Below are 24276 nucleotides of genomic sequence, written 5' to 3'. Positions count from 1 at the left end.
TAGAGAAAGTTGGACAATTAAGGACTAAAATATAATTTATTAACTTTCAGTTCAATGAATAATGCATTAAATTTCTTTAAAAAAAAAAAACATACAAGATCCAGGAAGATGATGTTTTATGAAGTCCCCTGAAAATTTAACCAGAGCTTTGAAGATAATATCCTGACTTTGAATAACTCTTATTTGAAAGGCTTACCATACATTAATCTTATTTTTCTCTTTAAGGTAATCCTGGGAAGCAGGCAAGGCAGATCACACCCTTATAATACCAGGACATGGGCTCAGATTGTGTGTTTTGCCTAATATTGTTGAGTCAGCAGGTGTCAGAATTTGGGAATTTTGACTCCTAGCAATCATGCTAATTCTTTAAGAAAGGGAGCATTTGAAACTGACCTTTGCCTCTTTGACATCAAAATCCATATTGATAAAGCTAGTAACTATTTCATGTGTTGAAAGCTGAAGATAAAATATTTTTTAAAAGAAAAAACGAAATCCAAATGATTTGCCAGTCATTTTTATCTCAGATTCAAGGTATAGCCCTAAATGAGGCCAAAGGAAACTTTTAGTTTAAAGGGGGAACATGTGAAGTAAAGAGACCAATCCTTCCCATCTCAAATTGCAAATCATCTCTCTTCTAACCCAGAGTATCTTCTTGTCCCCTCTTGTCTAGCAGGATTGTAGAGAGTGTTGTTTTTGAAGTTCCATCAATCTATTAAACATTAGACAGAAGGTTTTAGGAAACAGGCCATGTGTATTGTGACGTACAGTCCTGGAAAGAAAAATGATCAATCTGTGTATTTGCCTTTTAACTAGTTGTAGACAAGTTGGCCACATCCTTGGCACATTAATGAATTCTGTCATATCTCATCTCCACTGCTCTCTTATTATATGAATTCAGATCTCTGTTTGGCAATAAAAATAAAGTGACTGATTTAAGTTTCTACTTCCAAGCCAGGGCCCATGGTCCCTAATAATCAAGAGACTGGATACCATAAGGAAAAGAAAAAGTTTTGTAATGTGATTTGTAACATGTAACTTGAATTGGATTTTAAATGGAATTTTCTATTTGCAGAGATTTATTTTTGCAAATGTTTACTTCCAGCTAGTATGTGATCTACATCTCTATCAAACCACTTTTCCTTCTTTAAAAAAAAAGCCTCAGATATTTTTCAGGATATTTGGATGTTATTGAAAATAATAGGGGCTTTTTCATTTATTCATGGTTATAATTCAATAATTTATACTTAAATCTCTTCATTAATACCAAAATAAGTGTGTGGAACATTTAATTTTTTTCCAGTTTCCATTCAGGGAAGTGATTGAAAACATGGCTCACAAGGCACAACTGTGTTTCCCCCAGTGTCTCCCACTGAAGGGCCTTTCTAGAAAATAGGGCTACTTTTCCTAGCATCTGGTCTCTTTTATCTGGCGCATTGATTCCTGGCTTCTTTTTATCTAGGACAGCCTATTTATAAATCAAGTATAACCACTTAGATCACTCAATTAGTATCCCCAACTTCTGTATTTAAATTAGTTTTTAGGATTTGTTCAAGTTCTCCCTAATGATGTGTATTAAGAGTTTAAAGGCTTTTTTTCATCCATTGGATAATGTCAAAAGAACAGAGTGAACAGAATATTTAAAAAATCATTTTTATGTACTCTAGATATTATCTTGAAGTGGTAAATACATCTATACTCTGAGATGTATGTGTTCATTAACAAAATATTTTTCTCTATTATGAAGTGTTCTGCTTTTCTCTTTTTTGGACAGTGATTTTTTTTTTTTTATTCAATAGCTGTAAACCAATAGTAAGAGGATTGCATCAATAATCAATTTGACTGATTTCAGTTTTATTTTCCTGCACTGTGAGTGGCAAAATATTTTGTTTTCTTAATGGCTACATTAATGTCAATTTCCAGTTTTAAGGGTTGTTTGCATTGAGATAATTTTGTTAATTCACTGATTTAAGAGTATTTATTGGAATGCTACTATGTGTCATGTATATGTGCATATACATAAAAATGTGTGTATATATATATACACACACATATATATACACACAACATATATATGTCTGTATATACTACATATATATATATATATATATATATATATATATATGCATATATGTGTGTGTGTGTGTGTGTGTGTATGTAGTTACAGCAGATAAAGGTTCTTACTCTCAAAAAGCCGACACTCTAGTCAGGAGGAGAAAAAATAAACAAGTGTATAGCAAACATGTATTGTGTTTCATTAATTCCAAGAGGCACACATTTTCCCATTTGAATGTATCTGAAAGCAAGATGTATCTTATAATTACTTGGTGTCTGATAATTATTACTGGCTGTGGGCAGTGGTAAAGTGGATGTCATTGCCTGCTGATGCATAAATAGCAAAAACACCAACATAAAAAATTGAAAAATTGGTGTCAGTGACTACAAAGAAATTGCACACCATAGTGCAATGGTCTCTTAACTCCTAGCAACCAAAAAGTTTTGAGCAGGCACTGGAAAAGGTGGGTAATCATATATTTAGGAGTGCCCCAAAGAGGAGGTTTTAGTCTGTGCTTCTCCTAACACCACCTTGGGTGAAAGTTCTTACCTAATGGAGAAAATTAAACAAACCAACAAAAACTATCTCCCCGCAACAAGCCTATTCTAAGATACACTGATCAAAAATTGAAATTAGTTAATTAATATTTCAATACATTATCTCATCATTCCTTCAGGCTAAACATGCAAAGCAGTAATCCTTATTTCCTCACACTTCAAAATTACCACATGATATAGGTAGTCCCCAAAGGGAAATTTGGCTTTTCACAACATATGCGTTGAGTGTTTTCACTCAGACCGTACCAGAGAATTTAGATAAAAATTATAATTTAGTGAAAAATATGCAAACAAACCTTGTTATAAGAAAGTTCACCAAGAGATTCAGTTTGATTCCCCTCTCTGATTGTTTTGGTCTGCAAATTATTCTAAAATTTCTAACAGCAGAAGTACCTGTTGTGGTTCAGTGGAAACAAATCTGACTAGGGACCATGACGTTGCGGGTTCAATCACTGGCCTCGCTCAGTGGGTCAAGGATCCAGAGCTGTGGTGTAGGTTGCAGATGCGGCTCAGATCTGGCATTGCTGTGCGTGGCATAGGCCAGCAGCAACAGTTCTGATTAGACCCCTGCCTAGCCTGGGAACCTCTGTATGCCATGGGTGCAGCCCTAAAAGGACAGAAAAGACAAAAATAATTAATTAATTAAATAAAAATTTGCAAGTTAAATTGTGTCGCCAAATGTTAGCAGATAAGTCTATTTCCCTGCACCAATTTGCATTCAATGCTATAAATTCTATATCTATATCTATACAATTCTTTTGGATGCTCAAAAATAATCTAACAGAAAGCACATTTTCACACATACTGGCTTAAGACAATATATACAGCTTCATTTCTAAGTTAAATCCAATGTTATTTTATTTCCCTAATGTCTTTATGCCTTTATGATGGGAAGCTTAACATGTTACCTTTTTTCCTTCCAATGCTCTTCTAAATTATATCTCAAGGACTGTGGCAGCAAGCAAGCTATTTTTTTCCCTAGAGAAAACAAACTTTGCTACTCAAGTCACTGATGATGGCTTATTTATTTCAGTCCTCATGTGTAATCTCATTGGCATTTAAATAATGGTTCTTTTCTTTGAATGTATGGCTTTCAAGTCTTTCTTTTAGGCATTAAACTCACAGTTGTTTTACACTTGACATGGCCATTGATTTGGTAAGGGGAACTTTCTGTATTTTTTTTTTAAATAATACAAACAAAATTCCACTTTCAGTAAATTCTGCAAGATGTCTCAATTGCCTATAGCGACATCATCAAATGACAAAACCCAGAACCTTCTGGAAGGCAGAACTTGTCTTCTGAAACTAAAAAACAAAATAACACAACACAGAGACACACAGACACATATGCAAGCACACACAGACACATGCACTTCATTGAACAGAGTATAGAACCAGAGATAGATTTTTTGCACTGTCATTACCTTGTTAACTCTTATAAATTCCCTAGACAGTGAAAGGACAGTTACGTGAAAGGAAATATAAATTAGAAAGTTTCAAGTACCTTCTTATCTGTGTGCTTATGTGGGTAAAATAATAGGTATAATCTTGACAATCTGGCCCTCCTAGTAGATTTAGGATTGTCACCGAGGAGAAATGATCAACTGGAGAGGCCCCAATAATTAATTTTTAACAAAAACTATTGTTGGCTCAACTTTTCTGACCTTTTTTTGTAAGTCTAAAGACCCAACATAAATCTCTCATTCTGTAAAATTCCTCTGTTAAAGCTTTTGTTTATCATATGATTATGCAAGTTACTCTGTTTTTCTTACATTCTTGAGAAGGTTACATGATGTGTTGGAAAAAATGTGGATTTTGGAATCACTGAGACCTTGCGACAAGTTCTGGCTGTATTATTTGCCATTATTTACCTTAAAAATTACTTATTCTTTGGTTTACATACTATAAAATGGGATTAATGATGAGAATTAAATAGCAGTAGACAACCCATAACAGATACTAAATAAACATTTTCTTTTATCTTCTCAGGGCTTTTTTAAAATAAATAAAAGTTTGAGCATCACGATTCCCATGAAAAATTAATTTTCCTCTCATTAATTGAAATACTTTGAATTGTGGAAACTGGGGGAATGTGGTAATTTAATAGAGAAGTATGACTTAAGAGTTGCAAAATAAACACAGGCACATTTCAATTAGAGGAAAAAAATTGGAATGATTATCCAAATTGTGGCTTAATACCAGTGCCCAATTTTCTGATAGCTAGCAGTCCCTTAATCAGTTTCTCTTCAAATCTATTTAAATACTTCTGAAGACATAGGAAAAAAATAAAGCAACATCAGCACCAAAATGAAGATTTCCAGGTAATCTAAGAAAATAACTGAAGGAATTTTCCTCAACCGGAAGCCAATGACACTGACAGGACAAGCCAGGATCTTACAGCAGTTTATTATTATGGAGCAGCCCCCTCTAGATTCAAAAATGGAAGAAAAACTTTTTTTTTTCCTTCTTAAGCTTTCTACTCCTTGGTAGAGACACAGGATATATTGTCATATAGTTAGAAAAAATATAATCAGTCAAAAATATGAAGTTGGTGAAGGGACCTATAGAGCATCCATATGACAGAGCATTACTGAGGTCATGTTGCTGATGAGTCTCTGCAGTTATTCCTGGGATTGAATCCTCTCCATTACTCACTGAACCAGGTATCCTTGGTACAGCATCCTCACCTGTGAATGGAGATTAAAAGCAAAAGATGTCATAGGTTTGTTTTAAGAATTAAATAATATGATGCATAAAAAAATACTTCTCTGAGTTCCCATCGTAGCTCAGTGGTATCGAACCTGACTAGTATCCATGAGGTTGCGGATTTGATCCCTTGCCTCACTCAGTGGGTTAAGGATCCATCATTGCCATGAGTAGTGGTGTAGGTTGCAGATGCAGCTTGGATCTGGTGTTGCTGTGGCCGTGATATAGGCCCGCCAACTGCAGCTCAGATTCAACCCCTAGTCTAGGACCTTCCATATGTCACAAGTGAGGCCCTTAAAAGCAAAACAACAACAACTAAAACAACAACAACAACAACAAAAACCTTTCAGTATTTGACACAGATTAGGCCTTCCATAAATTTTTGAAATTGTTATTATTATTTTTGACAGGAAATATTGGGGATAAGGGATAAATTAGGCATTTAGGATTAACATATACCATCTACTACTATATATAAAAAAGATAACCAACAAAGACCTAATGTATAGCACAGGGAACTATATTCAATATTTTGTAATAACCTATGAGGGAAAAGAATCTTAAAAAATATTGTGCACCTGAAACTAACACAACATTGTAACTAAACTATACTTCAATTTAAAAATAAGATTGCATGGATGCAATCTAATGTCACTTTTGTGTGAATGAATGTCTAAACAATGTTAAATCTTCTGAAATATAATACCCATTTATTTATGGTTTCTTTAGCTAACATAGCATTGTTTTGGTTTTTGCTTTCAGTTTGTAGGCCTTACATATCTTTGATTTATTATTATGTATATTTTGATGCTATTATAAATATCATTGATTTTTAATTTCAATTTATGATTGTTTAAGGTAAGACAGGTAGAAATGCAATAGTTTTATTATTTATCTTGAATCTTGAAATCTTGTAAACAAACTTAGTTATAATAGCTTTTTTGCACATTCCATAGGACTTTATATATACATGATGTTATCTGCAAATAAAGACAGTTTTACTTTGTGCTTTAAAATATATATATATATAAGAAATATCCATGTTTTAAGATTAAACAAATAAAATAGAGTACATTGACATGTGTGTGTATATAGCATGACCTCACACACACATGCGCACATGCACACATCAGAATATTATCAGAGTTTATTTTAGGCAGTGGAATTATGAATCATTCTTCTTTGTAATTCTGCATATTTCCAAAATTGTCAATAGTAAACATATTATTTTTAGCATCAGGAAAGCCAAATTAACACATAAAAGTTTCAAAATACAGTAGATTTTATACAAGGCCTACCTTACTCATAGTAGATACTGAACAAATATTTATACAATGAATGGATGAATGAATGAATAAGGCTAGTTAATTCTGTGCCCTAAAATAACCCTGATAATCCTCCCAAAACTCAATTATCTACCAGAAATCCTTTGCTCACAGACTTTCAAAGCTTCACTTGAAGCCAAGAATATGAGTCCAGACTCCTCCAAGAATGGCATACAGGGTTCTACATGACATGGTTGAAAATCACCTTTGTTTTTAAATTCTAACCACTTCAACTTTTTTTCCACATGCTACAGTTTAGCTAAATCACTCACCATTTTCAAACACAAGACACCTTTGTCACATTGATGTCCTTATTGCTGTCACCCAGACTCCTCTACTATCACCTTCCCAAGTTTTCAGGCCTAGGTAAAGGAACTTTGCCCCAATTCAAAGCAGAATTAATTCCATTCTTTGTTGTATTCCCATGGAAGTGCATTTGTACATTTTAAATACCATTTGTTTAGCTACCTCATTTTTCCCTTTTTACCCCAAAGCATAAAATATGTCTTCTCTTAACCTGTTGGGAAGAAGGATGAAACAGTTCCTCAGTTTTTAAATATCTCTTCTTTAGACTATTTTCTTCAATTTTGTGAAAGCATACATATGGTGAAAATTCCAAATGTATAAATGAGTATAGAGAAAATAGGTATATAAATAAAAGTATACTTCCACAAACCATTATTCCCTAGCACGAGAAGCAACCTCTATTACCAGGTTTTTGCATATCCTTCCAGAGCTATTCTGTGCCTACTAAAGAATTATATACATACTTTATTTTTTAACACAGAGATAACATCCTTTACTCACTCTGCTTGCACTTTGCTTTTTAGATTTAACAGTATTTTTGGGAGAGGTTTCTATATCAGTATGCTTGCTTTTTTATGGTTGCATAGTATTTAATTATATAAATGTACCCAAAAAATAGTTAACCAGTTCTTTTGATGGTTATTTAGACTATATAAACTCCTTTGCAATTATAATGTGACATAAATAACTTTGCATATATGCCATTTCACACATATGAAAATATATCTGTAAGATAAATTCTTAAATGTGAAATTTTCATATGCACTTTGAATTTTTACATGAACTTCAGAATCAGCTTCCTTAATTTCAGAACAACCCTGTTTTTACTGTATTAGAATCCATTAAACTATGGATTCATTTAAGGATAATTGATGTATGGTATATTGTTCTAAATAAGAATTTTCTGTGCTTTCTATTTGTTTAAATCTTTTTTTTTCTTATGAACCTTGCTCATTCCTGGTATATCATTGTTTTTGTTGCAATTTTAAATGCAGTTTTACTTCCACTATACTTTCCAACTGGTTGGCTTTTGTATAGATAAAAGTTAATGATTTTCAAGTATTAGTTTAAAGCCCAATGACTTAGTGAGTCTCTTGCTGTTACTAAAGTTTTTTTAATATTTATTTGGTAAACAATTATCTACAAGTTTGTTTTCATTTTGGATTGTTTTTTTGGCTGTGTCTGCAGCGTATGGGAGTTCCTGGGCTGGGAATCTAATCCAAGCTGTAGGGATCAAATTTGGCAGCAACAATGCCAGATCTTCAACCCACTGTGTCACTGTGGGTACTCATCTACAAGCTTTATTTTACTTTTTCTCACCTAATTTGTTGGCTTATACTGCCTCTAGAATACAGTTAAATAATAATTTTACAGCAAGTTTTTAAAAAGTCGTTTTTGGTGTTGCAGCTCAATGGATTGAGAACCCAACATAGTGTCCGTGAGGATGCGGTTTCATTTGTTCTCTGGCATCACTCCATGGGTTAAGGATCTGGCATTGTGGTGAACAGCAATGTAGGTCTCAGATACAGCTTAGATCTGGCATTGTTGTGGCTGTGGCATAGGCCACCAGCTGAAGCTCTGGTTCAACCCCTAATCTGGGAATTTCCAAGTGCCATAGGTGCAGCCCTAAAAAGAAAAAAAATTTTAAATTTAAAAATAGAAAGTCCATTTTTTTCTGAAATTAGTGGAAATGCTTCTAATATATCCCATTACTGACCATATTGCCCATAAGTAATATATATTCATATTTTATGAGTTTTTCTATTATCATATCTTTCCAAAGGTCTATTGAATCATATCCGATGTGCCATAAGTTACATATAAAGTGAATAATTTTATGAGTTATTAATTAGATATATGCCTGTGAAACCATCATCACAGTCAAGAAGCTTATCTATCACCTCTAAAGTTTTCTCATTCCATTTTTATTATTTAAAAATCAAGGGTAGCTACTCATTTCTTGACAAAAAGCTTTACTGAGATATAATTTACATACTATAATTTACATAATTTATGTGTATGTTTAAAGTGTACAGTTCAATAGTTTTTAGTGTATATTCATAGAGTTGTGCAACCACCACCACAGTCAATTTTAGAACATCATCTCAGAAAGAAACTCTATTACCATTAGCAGTTACCCACTTTTCCCCTACTCCCTCCAGCCCGGGGCCACCCTGATCTATTCTCTTTTCCCATAGATTTACCTATTCTGGAATTTTATATAAGTGGAACCATACATTTTTATGTGTTTTTTTATAATTGGTTTATTTCATGTAGCATAATATTTTCAGGGTTTCTTTATGTTATAGTATGTATCAGCATTTCATTCCTTTTTGTGGCTGATTAGTATTCCGTTAGGTGGATTTACCACATTTCATTCATCTGTTCATTGGTTGAGGGACACTTGAGTTGTTTCCATCTTTCAGCTATTATAACTAATGCTGTTACAAACACTGGTATACAAGTTTTGGTATTGGAGCATATACCTAGGACTGTAATTGCTTAGTTTTAAGATAACTCTGTGTCTGATCATCTGAAGAACTATGGGACCATTTTCCAGAGTGACTGCCCATTTTTACATGCCCTTCAGCAGTGTATTTCTCTATATGCTTGTCAACAATTATCTGAATATTTAATTTTAGTTACCCTATTAGATATGATAGTTCATTGTGGTTTTGATTTTCATTCCCTGATGGATAATGATGTTGAGCATCTTTTCATTTGCTTATTTACCATTTGTATATCCTTTTTGAAGAAAAATCTATTTAGATCCTTTTTCCTTTCTATAATTGGACTGTGTATCCCTTTATTATTAAGTTGTAAAAGTTCTTTCTTTATTCTTGACACAAATCCCTCATCAAAAATATTATTTGCAAATATTTTATCCTATTATGTGGGTTGAATTTTCACTTTCTGAGTGGTGTGTTTTAAAATACAAAGTTTTTAATTTTGCTATAGTCCAATTTTTTTTATTTTGTTGCTTGTGCTCTGTATCATATTTGAGAAATCATCAACTCAACAACAAATAAAACCAAACAACGCAATTTTAAAAAATGGTCAAAGTTCTCCAATAAACTTTTTTCCAAAGAAGACAGACAAATAACCATGTAGTATAAGTGCCTGACATTAAACTTTTGATTGCCAAGGCATCCATTTCAGAGACATCCATCTCAAATAAACACAGTGCCAGTGTATGAGTCAGCTACTAGTAAAATAACTAAATAAGAAATCAGGTCACTCCCACATATGAAGTTTAATTTTTAGAAAGCCCTGAGTAACCTAGATAACTACTTGAATGAGCCCACATTTCCCTTCCATTTCTTTTGTTTTAAATTCACCAATAAAGATTTAACTCAAAAAAACCTCTGTACACTTCCTTTAGACCCCACTAAAAGCAGAGCTCTGGGTCTGTTCCCTTGCTTGTACCCCCAATCCTCAATCCAACCATCTTCTTGTGTGGGCCCTGGGTATGCCAGGTACTCTCTAGAATTTGTGAATAACATATCTTCTTCTTTTTTTTTTTTTTTTTTTTTCCCAAAGTTCCTGATAGCTGTTATTGAAGTGCCTCTTAAAGTCATGGTAAGAATTACAAGTGCCAGTCTGGCCATTACATTGGCTCTGGTCAGGAAAATGTCTGTAGGGACCTCACCATAAGTAGAACAGGACCAGGTGAGTGACCCAGTCATAAGCTGAGATCTACCATAAGCTGAGATCTACCCAAAACAGACCAATGAGCACGTGAAAAGAAGTTCAACATTATTAGTCGATGGGTAAATGCAAATCAAATCTACATTGAGGTACCACTGCACACCTATTAGAATGACTATAACTATAATTTATGACTATAAAAACAAAGTGGAAAATAACAAGCTTGTCTACGGAGCAGTGAAATTGGAACGTCATGCACTACTGAGAGGAATGTAAAATGGTACAGCCACTATGGAAGCTAGTTGAGTGATTTCTCAAAAAATAAATCATAAAACTACCATATGACCTTGCAATTCCACTTTTAGTTATATGTCAAAAAAATTGAAATCAAGAACTCAACAGATATTTGGACAACGATATTCATTCAACCTTCATTCACAATAGCCAAGAGGGGTAAACAATCCAAATGTCCATCATTACATGAATGGATAAGCAAAATGTTACAAGTAAATGCAATGGAATATTATTCAGCCATTAAAAAGAATGAACTTCTCATATGTGCCGCAACATGAATGGACTTTGTGCATGGACTACATTTAGTGAAATAATTCAGATACAGTAAGACAAATATTATATGCTTCCACTTATATTAGGTGCCTAGCATAAAGACAAAAAAAATGAAGGATACCAGAAGCTGAGAGCAGGGGACAGTTTTAGTGTTTAACAGGTACAGAGTTTTGCTGATGATAATGAAAATTTTTTGTGTATAGATTATGGTGATGATTACACTGTGATACTTAGGATTTTCAATATATTTTTCTTTATATTTTAATCATGTTATCTTTAAATAGAGATAGGTTTACTCCCTCCTTTCCTTTTTATTTGATTTTCTTGCCTAATTAGTCTTGGTGGAACCTCTAGTAAAATGTTAAGGAACAGACATCCTTATCATGTTCTTGAACTTAGGGGGAACATATCCCATCTTCCACTGTTGAGCATGATGTTAGCTATGGGTTTTTTCATGGACACTCTTTATCAGCTTAAGGAAGTTCCCTTATATTCATAGCTTATTGAATGTTTTGTTTTTCATGAAGGAGTGTTGGATATTCTGAAATTCTTTGTCTGTAGTTATTGAGATGTTCAAGTGTTTTGTTTTGTTTTCTTTCTGTCATTCTCTTGACCAGAGTGGGTTAGATTAATTACTTTTCAAATGTTAAACCAACTTTGCTTTCTTTGAATAAATCATATTTGGTCAAAGTGTATAATCTTTTTTTTTTATATGTTAGTGGATTCAGTTTACCAGTATTTTGTTGAGGATTTGGCCATTGATTTAGTCTATGAAGATAATTGTAGATTTCCTCTTTGAGCTCTTAATATGGTGAATTAATAATTTTTCTAATTGAGAAATATCCATTTGATAGTAATGTCTTATTTTAATATTCAGTTGGAGTATTTTTCTAATATTTAATATTCGAGGTTAAAATTCATAAGTGAAATTTGTATGTAATTTTTGTCACATTTTTCAGTTTTTATATGTGATATAATATTAACTTTAAAAATGTGCAACTTTTTCTTTTTCTAGGCTCTTTAAGTAGTCCTGAAATTTTCTCTTTCTTAAAATGTTGGGTGGATTCACCTATGAGAATTACTTGTCTTGGTCCTGTGGTGTGCAGGCAGGTATAGGCAACAGAGTTTGGTAAATGAGGTTTTTTTTAAATTTAATTTTTTTTACATGTTTTTCTCATCAACTAAATTTGAATATAATTTTGCATATCTATTGTATGTAACTACAGACCATTTGCAAGTATCTAGCATTGTGTTCTTATACATTATAAAATTTTCAAAATTCATTTATTTTTTAATTTTATTTTATTTTTTATTTTTGCTTTTTAGGGCCATACCTATGGCATATGGAAGTTCCCAGGCTAGGGGTAGAAATCAGAGCTACAGCTGTCAGCCTGTGCCATAGCCACAGAAATGCCAGATCTGAGATGCATCTGCAACCTACACCACAGCTCATGGCAGTGCTGGATCCTTACCCACTGAGCAAGGCCAGGAATTGAACCCACATTCTTGTGGATACTAGCTGGATTCATTTCCACTGAGCCGTGATGGGAACTCCCTAAATTCATTTATTTTTATTTGGAATTGATACTATTTAGGTAGCCACTACTACAGTTTTTGTCTCATTATCTGTTAATAGTGACAGCTGCATGCAGCTCTTTAGTTTCAAGCTGGAGTTTGACATATATTAGTAACTGAGGCCATATGAACAACTCCCACGAATCCAGGATATTGCTTTTCTCTTATTCAACACCCCCAACTTAAGCAAAGATTATCTCCACAAGCCATTCAGGAAAAGCCACATGGTTCTGGAAATTGCTCAATACTGGTGAAGAAGCTCTGCATTGTTGCTCATGTATAAATTAAATTTCACAATCAGATTTCAGATGAAGAACAAAAAAATAAAAATAATAATGCCAAGGAAACCATTTCAAGAGAGAAAAACGTTATAAATATTCCTGCATTGATAAGTAAGACAAATTACATTGGAATATCAAAAGGAACCCCTTTCGAAAAACTGACTTAGGGCCAATTCTTGAAAGTTTCTTCTCCTGAAAGATCCTCTTCATATTCCTATCAGGTTGCAAAATATTGAGCCTTAAAATCCTATAATTTTATCATCTAATTATTTTTCTAATAATTTTTAGTCATGCTTGATTTATATTTTTAAAGTATTTTATCAAGCATATAACCTCAATATTTATGTCAGTTCTCAGTAAGAATATTCTTGTTGATTTTCAAAAGCAGCATAAGATAAACATATGATCAATGATATGATAGGAACCAATGATAAAGAGTTGAAACTCTATAACCATTTGATACTTCACCCCTGTTTTCAGTATTTTCTTTTGTTTTCTCAATCCTATATCCTCGGAATTTTAAATATTTAGTTAAATTTTATTTTCTAAACATCCAGAATTAATGTGCCTTTAAATCTTTTCCTAAACAAAATAAGATATTTAGCCTGTGTTTATTTCCCTTGTTCCTTCTACCTTACCCTACTCAAGCTGTCCACCTCCTGAATTACTTTTAATTACATAGTACTATTTTAATTATATAGTACTATTTCAATTTTTTGACTAAAATGAATTTATTGAAGTGAATTTAAGTTGTATACTACTGCTTCCTTTTTTTTTATAATCCAAGTTTTCTTTTGGGTTCATTTGTTATTTTGTTGTATGTTGTAGTATATTCTCAAATAATCCTTTCAAAATGATTTCTTGGGTGATAGGTGTTCTGACTCATTGTAGTATGACAGCATTTTATTTTTTCCTCATATTTGAATTGTTATTTTTCTAAGTATTGAATTGAAGGTTCAAAGCAATTTTTCCTCAGAACTTTGATTCTATAGTAATAATGCTATACTTAGTAGTATATGCATTGTACTAATATATGTATATGCATGTATATATCTATCTATACTTTAGTATATGCATTATACTAATATATATGTATATATAATAATAATATATGTGTATATAATATAATAATAATATATATTCAGTTTTATAGGATGGGAATTGTTTCCAATCTTATTTTCATTTTTCTACAGTTAATGTTTATTATTTCATGATGTTTTCAATGCTTTTTCTTTATTCTTGTTTTGAAATTTTACTATTTGTATGTCTAAGAGTGGATCTTTTCTATTCATTCAGTTTAGCACTTGATAGATCTTTAGACTCTGAAGACTTTATTTAGGTCAGATATTTACTTTTCTATATTTTTTTTTTGTCCTTCCTCCACTTTATTTTTCTCTATTTTTTTTCCTGGATCTCCCAATCAAAGGATACTGGCATTTCTGGGTTTATACTCTAAGTTTTAACATTTTCTTTCATTCTAGCAATTCCTTTGCCCATTTTGTTGTTATATTCTTGGAGGATCCATCAGATTAATTTTTCAGCTCCACAGATTATTTTTGATTGTCTCAGTGCTGCCATGTAGTGAGGCTTTGTTTTAATTCAGTTCTTTTTTCAATTTCCAAATTTTCTGAGTTTTTCTTTGTTTTTAAATCCTCTTGCATTTTTCAAATTATAATCTGTTGCTCTTAACTTTGTCTCATCAAATAGAAGTTCTTCTCTTTTTAGACTTAAGATACTAATTTCGGAGGTGTTGTTTTTCCTCAAATATTTGATGATTTTTGGTCATATACCAATATTTGTAATTAAGAGTCTTTTTTGGCTGTGTTTCACTACTGTAAATGTTATCAAATCCTGCTCTTAATGATTTTTTTTAGGTAAAGAGCATTTGTACAAATGATAGGGCTTACCAGTTACTTGTCTCTAGGATATGAAAGATCCAAATTATTTTGGGGTGTTTCCAGCTACCCAGAGCATGAGATTTCTTTAGCCTAAACTATAATTTCTGTTCCAATTTGCTACTTCTTCCTTTATTAAAAGAAAAAAAAAGCTTATTCATTGGCTGCTCTATAACCCCCCAATAAATCATCCTGATATCACCATAGGAGTCACTTTTGCTCACCATGTGTCACCTCTAACTCTATAGCACCCTTGCACATGCTGTTACCAATTGTAAAAGCCTACTACACAAATTGGGGTCTGTGGATTCATTTTTAGTCTGACACCAGTTACTTCCTCTCATTCTGGGATAGTTCATGGTTTCTGCTTCCACAAAGGCACTTTTCTTGTTTTTCAAGTCTCTCTGTGTGTGTGTGTGTGTGTGTGTGTGTGTGTGTGGAAGGGGGATTATTGTTTGTGTATATAATTTTACTAGAGTTCAAGACTGTCAACATTCCTTTTTTTTTTGTTTGTTTTGTTTTTTTTTGGTCTTTTTAGGGCTATACCCATGGAATATGGAAGTTGCCAGGCTAGGGGTCAAATCAGAGCTGCAGCTGGTGGCCTATACCATAGCCACAGCAATGCCAGATCTGAGCTGTATCTGTGACCTATACCACAGCTCATAGCAACGCTGGATCCTTAACCCTCTGAATAAGGCAAGGGATCATATCCGTGTCCTCATGGTTACTAGTCAGGTTTGTAACTGCTGATCCATGGTAGGAACTACCAAGACTGTCAACATTCTTGTTTTCCACATCAGTGTGTGTGTTTGTGAGTGTAGAGGTACATATATAAATATACACTTAGTATAAAATATAAACATCAATATTTTTAATATAAGGATTTAAGACCAATAAGGAGAGATTGGCTATATGCTCTGATGATATCTGCAATGTTTTGTGACTCCCTTATGGCTCAGTGAGTTAAGGATCCAGCATTGCCACAACTGTGGCTCAGGCTTGATTCCTGGCCCAGGAACTTCCATATGCTGCAGGTGCAGCGAAAAGAAAAGAAAAGAAAGAAATAGACTTTTAAAGCAGTTTTAGGTTCACAGCAAAATTGGGTGGAGGTACAGAGATTTCCCGTATACCTTCAGCCTCCACATATGCACAGCCTCTGCCAGTATTAATATCCCCCAGAGTGGCACATTTGTCACACTTGATGAACCTACATTGACATATCATTATCACCCAAGGTCTACAGTTTATATTAGGGTCCACTCTGTTTTGTACATTCTATGGGTTTTGACAGATATGTATAATGACATGTATCCACCATTATAGTATCAGACAGAGTATTTTCAATGCCCTAAAAAATCTGTGCTCCACCTATTTGTCTCTCCTTTTCCCCATCCCCTGACAACCAATGATCCTTTTACTTTCTCCATAACTTTGCTTTTCCAGAATGTTGTATAGTTAGAATCTTGTAGCGTGTAGCCTTTTCAGATTACCATCTTTCATCTAACAATAACATTTAAATGTTTACCCTTTAAAAGTATCAAGTAATGCACAAAATAAGCTTTCCTATTCAAACGGCATTTCCACTTTTTTTCAGCCTCCACTCTGTCATTAAATCCCGGCACAGGGGTAATCTTGCCGAAACTGAGATCAGGGACAGAGTGAAGATGAGTGATCAGTGCAAGATAAGATAGACACAGACTTCTGTAATATAAAGGAGAGTTGATTATGCTGCAGTAACAATCCACCCCAAAACCCCAATAGACCAAAACAGAAATGGTTCTAGTTATATGTCCACTGAAGTTCATTGTAAAACTCAGAAGCCAGGATGACAGAGCAGTTACCCTCCAGGATATGGCTTTTCCCCATGTTAAAGGGGAAAAGGGCCCTTTGCAGGGCCTCACGCTGGCAATGAAAATCTCTGGCCCAGAGGGGTGTACATTGCCCCTTCTCATGGTTCATGGCCACTAGTCATGTGACCCATCTCCCCACATAGGACTAACAAACAAATACAGTCCCACTCAAGACGGAGAACTAGGAATAGCTGTGAACCATACTAGTGCATAGGTTTGTATATCAAATTTTATGCTTGACCTCAAAAGAGCTGCAAAATCTAGGGTCAGCATGTATTTTAAAATATTATATACTACCATCACTTTCTAGACATTCTGACAGAGACTCAACTCTTCCATTAACGTTCATTATAATTTACGCAAAATAGTAAATGTTTTTATATTACTGTAGAGGCAGAAAATATTTTGAGAATCACTGTCTAAGAATTAAACAATTTTGCAGAATCTTAGAAATGGAAGGGATTTTCGCCATTATTCAACTCAATCCAGCTACTTTTAGCTATTGTATACATTTATATACAGGAGCATTCATGTATATATTTGCACATGTATATATACATATGCACATACACAATTTGATATGGATATATATTAATATTTCTTATTCCTTTGGAATCATACACATGCATTTATATTCAACAAATATTAATCATTATATAATATGCTTTGCTGATTTCTGGGGATGGGGATAATTATTATTTTTATACCATATCTGCTATTTGAAAATTGTTGAAATACAATATGTTCCATCTAGGAATATTCTGGCATGTATAACTAGCCAAAGTAAAGGGAAAATTGTGATTTTCATCTCTAGTTAGATTGCCACCTCTTGACTTGATTCAAGTTAATGTCTTCACTAAGTTGTTTTTTCATTGTGTTTTCATTGTCTGCACATTAGTTTCTTTGCACAGTTGCCTAGAACCTAGATGGGACTGAATAAAATGTTTTGAGATTAAATGTCATCAGTAATAATCTAAAGTACTACAATAAAATATCTAAAAATTAAACATTAAACTTGAAGATGAAGGTAAAATTCTAGCCAGAACGAAAGCCATAAAAGTAATTTAAATATAATCATACCTAGCATTTTATGTAGTAAAACTAAAATGGTGAGAGATTTCATGGATAGTAAATGTCAAAGTATATAAAGCCAGGTTGATAAAACTACAAAATCTGTTTTTATTTTACTATGTCACTGTAGCAGAGACAGTACTGGATGGTAGGTCCCACGTTTTCCTCTCCTGAGCACAGGGGAAGATGACGTTTCCTAAGCTCCCCTGAAACTGAGACTATGTCGCTGAACATGGCTAATGGGATGTGGGTGGAATTCAAGCATGCCACTTCCAAGGCCTGGCCAGTCTTCTGGGGACTCTCTGATTCTCTCTTCCTCTGAGCTCATGTCTTCTGGGTGGTCCAGCTGCAAAATGGCAAAGCTTAAATCAGCCCGGGTTTCTCCACTTTACACCAACTCTTACTGGGCAGTAATGACAGCAAAAAAAAAAATGTTGTTGCCACTAAACTTCTGGAGCTATCCTATAACAGTGGCATAGTCTAGTCCATCCTGACTAAAACATCTAGTTTAATATAGTTATTTTTATTCTTAATTAAATTATACTTTGGGGACAAAGTATCTAAATGTCTGACATATGAGAAATAAAGCTAGACTTTTGGTTTAAAAGATGTTGTAAGTACATTAAACATTACTTTATCAAAATACATTGATCCTTTTAAGCAATTATTTTGGGGATTTGGGGAATGTTTCATAAATATAATAAAATCAGGTCAACATTTTTTAAATTTGCAAGGATGTAATAATTTAAATAATTTATACTCTAAATGTATTATGTTTTCAAAGAATTAAACTAACAGACTATTGTAATTAGATGCTTGTCATCTATAAACTTAAGTCTGAAAGTACTTTAAAAAATGAAACATCTATAGAATTTTTTTTTTTGAGAAACTGGCAAAATTCTTTGACATTTATTTTATCTCCAACCATCAAATAGATTGCCTGACTCAGACCTAATCTGATCCAACATGCTTTGTTTGACCTAGTGATCTTTCCATCTTCTAAAGTTATGTCAATTTTATGACATATCAAAGGAAAGAACTTCAAGACTTTCCTGCTTGGAAACTGACAGTCTTTTTGCATAAAAATACTTCCCTACATAAAAGCTCTTATTTATTATATTAATAGAAAACAGAAGAAAAATTTGCATTTTGAGTGCTATGGAAAAGGATCCCAAAGTCATCAGTTGCTCTGAGCAACATATTGTACATGTTACCACATGACAATTGAACCACACACTCATTTGTTAATCTCCGCAGTGGCAGCATTTACCATTCTTGATGGAGCAAACTTTATTCCAAGAGGTTCATTTGCAGTAGGTTAAGGGTGATAGCCTTATTATGACTACAGATCAGAACCATTTCCTGCTTCCTTTGAAATTATACATATGAATATGTAGAGCTGTGCGAAGAAAGAAGGAACTCATAAAATGTCTTTATGCAAATTGGAAAAGGCACTCCTTCTAAGCAGACAAACTGGAAAGAGGGGCTTCCTGGCAGGACGCTTTTGTGTACTGTACAAACTTGACCACAGAACACAGTGACCATGTAAACATGGTTCAATACATTCTTGATGACTGGCAATGTATGATATTTATTTACAGATGATTATTAGTTTTAGCTGACTCTAAGAAAGTCAGAATATAATTACAGAAAGGTTTCTAGTTCGTTTCTAAGGATTCATTGGTGACATTCATCTTAAGTACTGCTGCTTTAGATAGCTGTCTATCCCCTGAGGTGCTAGCTCATTCTAGTTTGCTCTTTAACTGCTCAGTAGTTAAGAATCAAATTTTTGATCCATTCTGTAGTAGTCAGGACTCTTGCTTTCAAGAGCTGAATGTCCCTTGAGGGACAAAAGTGTCTCTAGTTAAAAACTACTGGGCCAGACAATTGAAAAGTCCAGATATTAAAATAGCTTCAGATAGGATCACACTCCTGTCCAAACACAAGTGACCCAGGGCAGGCTTATTTTCCACCAGCTCAGTAGCTCCAAGGGTTATGGGGAGTGGGAAGAGTACATCTTTCTGCACATCTCTCCAAAGTTCCAGGTGGGGTTTTCCCCACCACAGATGATGTGAGGATCCTCCTAGGAGCCAGTGGTACATTCAACACTCCCTAAACTACAAATGGCAGATGAAGTGCTTGTTGTAGGAAAAGAGAGGAATGTAAAGAAGTTGGACATGCAAAACCAACAATTGTCTGTACATGGTTTTAAGCAAATATTTATGTAGCAGCTTTTAGATTCTGGAAATATAGTAGTGAACAACAACAACAAAAAGAAAAAAAGACAGCTCACGTTTGGCATTTAGCATATTGTTTCTTAATCCTTTTTTTTCTAATGTCATCATTTATTTTTTATCTTGTATATATGTAACTAAGCTGCTAAAATTATTTTTCTGGAAATAGAGGCCATAGACAAATTATGAACATATATGTTGGAGTAAAATCATTTTAGAAAAAGATCAAGTCATAGTGATTCCCTTTCTGCTCTATGCATTTTGAGATTACTTTAGCTTCCTTCTTAACCAGAATAACCAGTTGTTAAGATATATTTTTGTCTTCAGGTGAGTAAGACACAGCTGAAGAGTCTTACTCACACCATTTCTCACTCTTATCCTGACAGTTATAGGCTCATTCCCTTCAGGGTCCACTGAGTTTTCTTTCCCTCCCTCCAACCTCATTAACAGTCTGAAAAATATCTGGTAAGGTTGTGGGTACTAGTTATGACCACAAGTGACAGTGATATCAAAATAACAGTGAGTTAAATCAAATAGAACTTTTATCCCCTCATATATACATGCCTAGAGTTTGCTATCTTGTTCTCGAAGGCTTGCTCACAATATTATGGGTCCAGTCTCTTTTTAGCTTTTTGTTTTATTATGTGACTCTTCAATAACCCAAATGCCATGATGGTTCAAAATGGCTTCTGGAACTCCAACTATTCTTTTCCAAACAGCAGAAAGGAGGGGGTATGAAGAAGGGAAGGGCTCTTTCCTTAGGGACATTTTCTGAAATTGTGCACATCACTTCCATTTACATCCCATAGACTTGAAATCACTCACATGGGCCTTCTTAGCTTCAAGGAGCTTGTTTTTTCTTACCAAGGAAGAAGAGTAGAACTGATTTTGGAGGACAGCCAACAGTGTCTGCCTTGGTGGCTCATTTCCTGGTGGCTCCAGGTTTCAGAAAGTTGATCCTAAGTTCTCGGGTGGTTGAAGGTCAGGGACTGGAATGGGTGTCAGTTAAGATTCACACAGGAAAACCAAACCATTCCATGTCTTATGGGAATGAATGGTGGGAGGGAGGTGATACAGGAATTAGGAATTGCAGAAATGTGAAAAAAAGCTGCGTGAATAAAGGTCAGGAAGGCAGTAGATGAAGATTGGAGAAATAGTAACTGCAGACCTCATTTGAATACTCAAATTGAGTACTTCTCAAAAGTTTCATGGGAAAACTGCTGAAATTCTCAAAAGACCATAGAAAGACTCTCACTAAACATCTCAGTTTGTATAGCCGTGGGGGTACCCTCAAGAGCCTTGTAAGTCTCTGTGAGCTCATGTCCACCCATGTGACCTGCCACAAACTCCTAAAAATAATAACCTGTCCTTATTTCTATCTTCTATATCTACCTGCATTTTCTTTCATTGACCAACTCTGACCTAGAACAATGTAAGAAGGGGATTCTGGAAAGAGTGGTTTTGAGAGGTAGAAACAATGCTGAATTGACAATAGACCATCAAACATAAGAGGTCTAAGTATCATTTATCACCAAATCTGTCTCACTCGGGTTTATCAAAATCCTGGCAACAGCCCAGAAATTAAGATGGATCACATTAATATGAAAGATGAATCATATTATTACAACTTCTAATCCTCAATACTTCAGTACCTTCCTTCTGCCAAAAGCAAAATGTTATGGTGTAGTGTGAGAATGCTCAGTGACAGGTTCAGGTTCCACTACCTAACTCATTCAAAATCACTTATCAGCTCTGGGTATGTGCCACACCCTGTGCTAGTCTTGTGACCTTGAGCAAGTTCCTTAACTTCTTTGGATCTCTGTTCCACTTCTTTCATTAAACATAGGACAAACAATTGTAGAATAGATGTGAAGATAAGATAAAATAACATATAAAGAAAAGAACTCAGGAAAATGTTTTTCATGCAGTACAAGTTCATTTCACACTCATTTTTATCAAAAAGGTTCTATAATCAGTATACCATGATTGGATTGAGATCCAAGGCCAGAAAGACATGCCAATCTAGGCTAATACCAAATTTTTTCTTATACTGAGTCTGTTTAATACACTTTGTAAAAACAGTTTGTAAATATACTTTGTTTAATACATTAAGAAATGTTTTAATATAGATATTTTATGATATAAATATAAATATTTTTAGTACTAGAATCAATTATTTTCTGTTAGTAATTTAAAAAAACTCGTTGGAGAGTTCCTGTCGTGGTGCAGTGGAAACGAATCTGACTAGGAACCATGAGGTTGGGGGTTTGAACCCTGGCCTCACTCAGTGGGTTAATAATCCGGCATTGCCGTGATCTGTGGGGTGGTTCACAGACACAGCTCAGATCTGGCCTTGCTGTGGCTGTGGTGTAGGCCAGCAGCTGTAGCTCTGATTAGACCCCTAGCCTGGGGAACCTCCATGTGCCACAGGTGCAGCCCTAAAAACAGCCAAAAAAAAAAAAAAAAAAAAAAACCTCATTGGCTCTGAGGAGAAGCTGACTAACATCTATCAGGAGTATGGTTGTAATAAATCTTGTGCCAGTTTATTGGCAGGGGCAGATGAATTAAAAAGTAACTTTAAACCCTGAGATTCAAGTGATATACCTTCAGAGTTTATCTATTTTCTTTATATCTTTCACTTTTCCAAGGACAATTTTAGGCCATGACATAACTTCCTTGTTTAGAGGAGATTTTATTTTTTTCAAAGAAATGAGGATTCGAACAGGAGATATGCTGTGTGCTGGCAGAAGTTGCAAGTGAAACTCTTGTGACCCAACTGGCAGAGGAGATGACTACAGAAGAGTAAATGAAGTGACACACAAAGCAAGGCAAAAGTGTGCGTGCTCACACATGCATGTATGCACATGTGTTTATATGTGTATACACACGCGTATGTGTATATGAGAGAAAGAGACAGCGAGATGAAGATAGAGTGTTTTTCAGTGTATTAGTTTCACAGAATCTGTATAATACCTAAATTCCACTTTACTTTTACTCTGTCATTGTTTTATTTTTAAAACCCAAGAAAGTATCTAAAGTTGGGATCCTGTTACTTGCAAACAGAGAAGGGGAAATAAAATAGAAAATAGGCCATGATCTCAACTCTCAAGGAGTTTAACATCTAGTTAAAGAGGCATGTATAGCTATTTGAACTCCTAACCAGCATAATCTCTATGACCTTAAATAATGGAATGAGATTCTCTTTTGTAGGCCATCTAGTTCCTCAGAAGTTAAAAACTCACCTATATCCAGGCAGGGAGCATACATGAGAGAAGGGAACCAGTAAGGCACTTGGGTGAACTGGTGGCTCCTACATAGTCAATAGTGGCAGCTCACTAGCCAAAACCCAGCTCTAGAAGATTGTTGTATGATTAAGATTGTATACTTAGAACTTTTGTTGTTTAAAAAAAAAAAATACTATGTTGGAGCCAGAATATAGGATACCAGCTTTCAAACTATGAATCCAGACTTAAGCCAGCAAATGGAATACATTATTCTCTAAGTGCTAAAGTGTGCAAGAATGTTCTTTTAAACTACTCTTGTCTAAAAATGTTACTCAGTTTTTTTGCCCAAACATCTTAGGAAGATGAATCAGTCTCTTAGATGCTATTAGATATTTTCCTTTTGGAGATTTGTAAAACAAAGCAATTTTCTATCTACAATCACAGAGGAGGGAAAATCAGATTGCTTTTAGCAACTGTGCTCACAGAGTTTTGAGGGGTGAAACAAGGCTGACCCTACAATTTCTGCCTGGCCCTGCCAGCAAGTCTGTTTCAAGTTCCAGAACCATGGCTGTCTATTCACAAGCAGATCCTGCTGTTCCCATTGCATATTTATAGGTGCATCCTGGGTCCTACAACTAAACAAGCATGATCTTCACCTTTACTGGGTAATGAAATTATATTTGTAGTTTAATCATAATTTATTACTTATTAAATTTAAGGTCCTATGACTCATAAATCTGATGGCATTCTTTTGGTGTTAGGTTGTTGCTGTTGGTCTAAGTACATATTTGCCATGCTCTTTGTGCTGATTTTGGTAGCTAAGGTTACTGTTTCAATTACCAGGCATCACCAAATTTTGCTAAGCCGCATTTGAATTACACGGGGAAGCCTTTTACTAGACCTTGTATTTAATTCAAACAGGTTTGTCTTTGGCTTCAAATGCTTGACCGCTCAGAACACAGAGACACACAATATTCATTTGCC

At 34.3% G+C, this 24276-nt stretch overlaps 1 protein-coding gene across 2 annotated transcripts in view; it reads right to left on the bottom strand.

Moving 5' to 3' along the window:
- Positions 1-4997: 4997 nt before the first annotated feature.
- PLCL1 (phospholipase C like 1 (inactive)) overlaps positions 4998-24276 on the bottom strand; it is a 958345-nt gene continuing 939066 nt past the window's right edge. Inside the window, exon 11 of one of the 2 annotated variants that reach the window (XR_014830053.1) lies at positions 4998-5297. The gene's annotated coding sequence lies outside the window, so the exon portion shown is untranslated. The remainder of the gene's footprint in view (positions 5298-24276) is intronic. The other variant, XR_014830034.1, reaches the window with a different exon arrangement.

Source organism: Sus scrofa, chromosome 15, assembly GCF_054392235.1.
Source record: "Sus scrofa isolate SSC_HxYL_T2T_F1_AM1 chromosome 15, Sscrofa_HxYL_maternal_Yorkshire_Landrace_v2.0, whole genome shotgun sequence".
Taxonomy (NCBI): domain Eukaryota; kingdom Metazoa; phylum Chordata; class Mammalia; order Artiodactyla; family Suidae; genus Sus; species Sus scrofa.
Note: the sequence above shows the minus strand (reverse complement) of the source record. Positions and strands in the feature narration are given on the sequence as shown.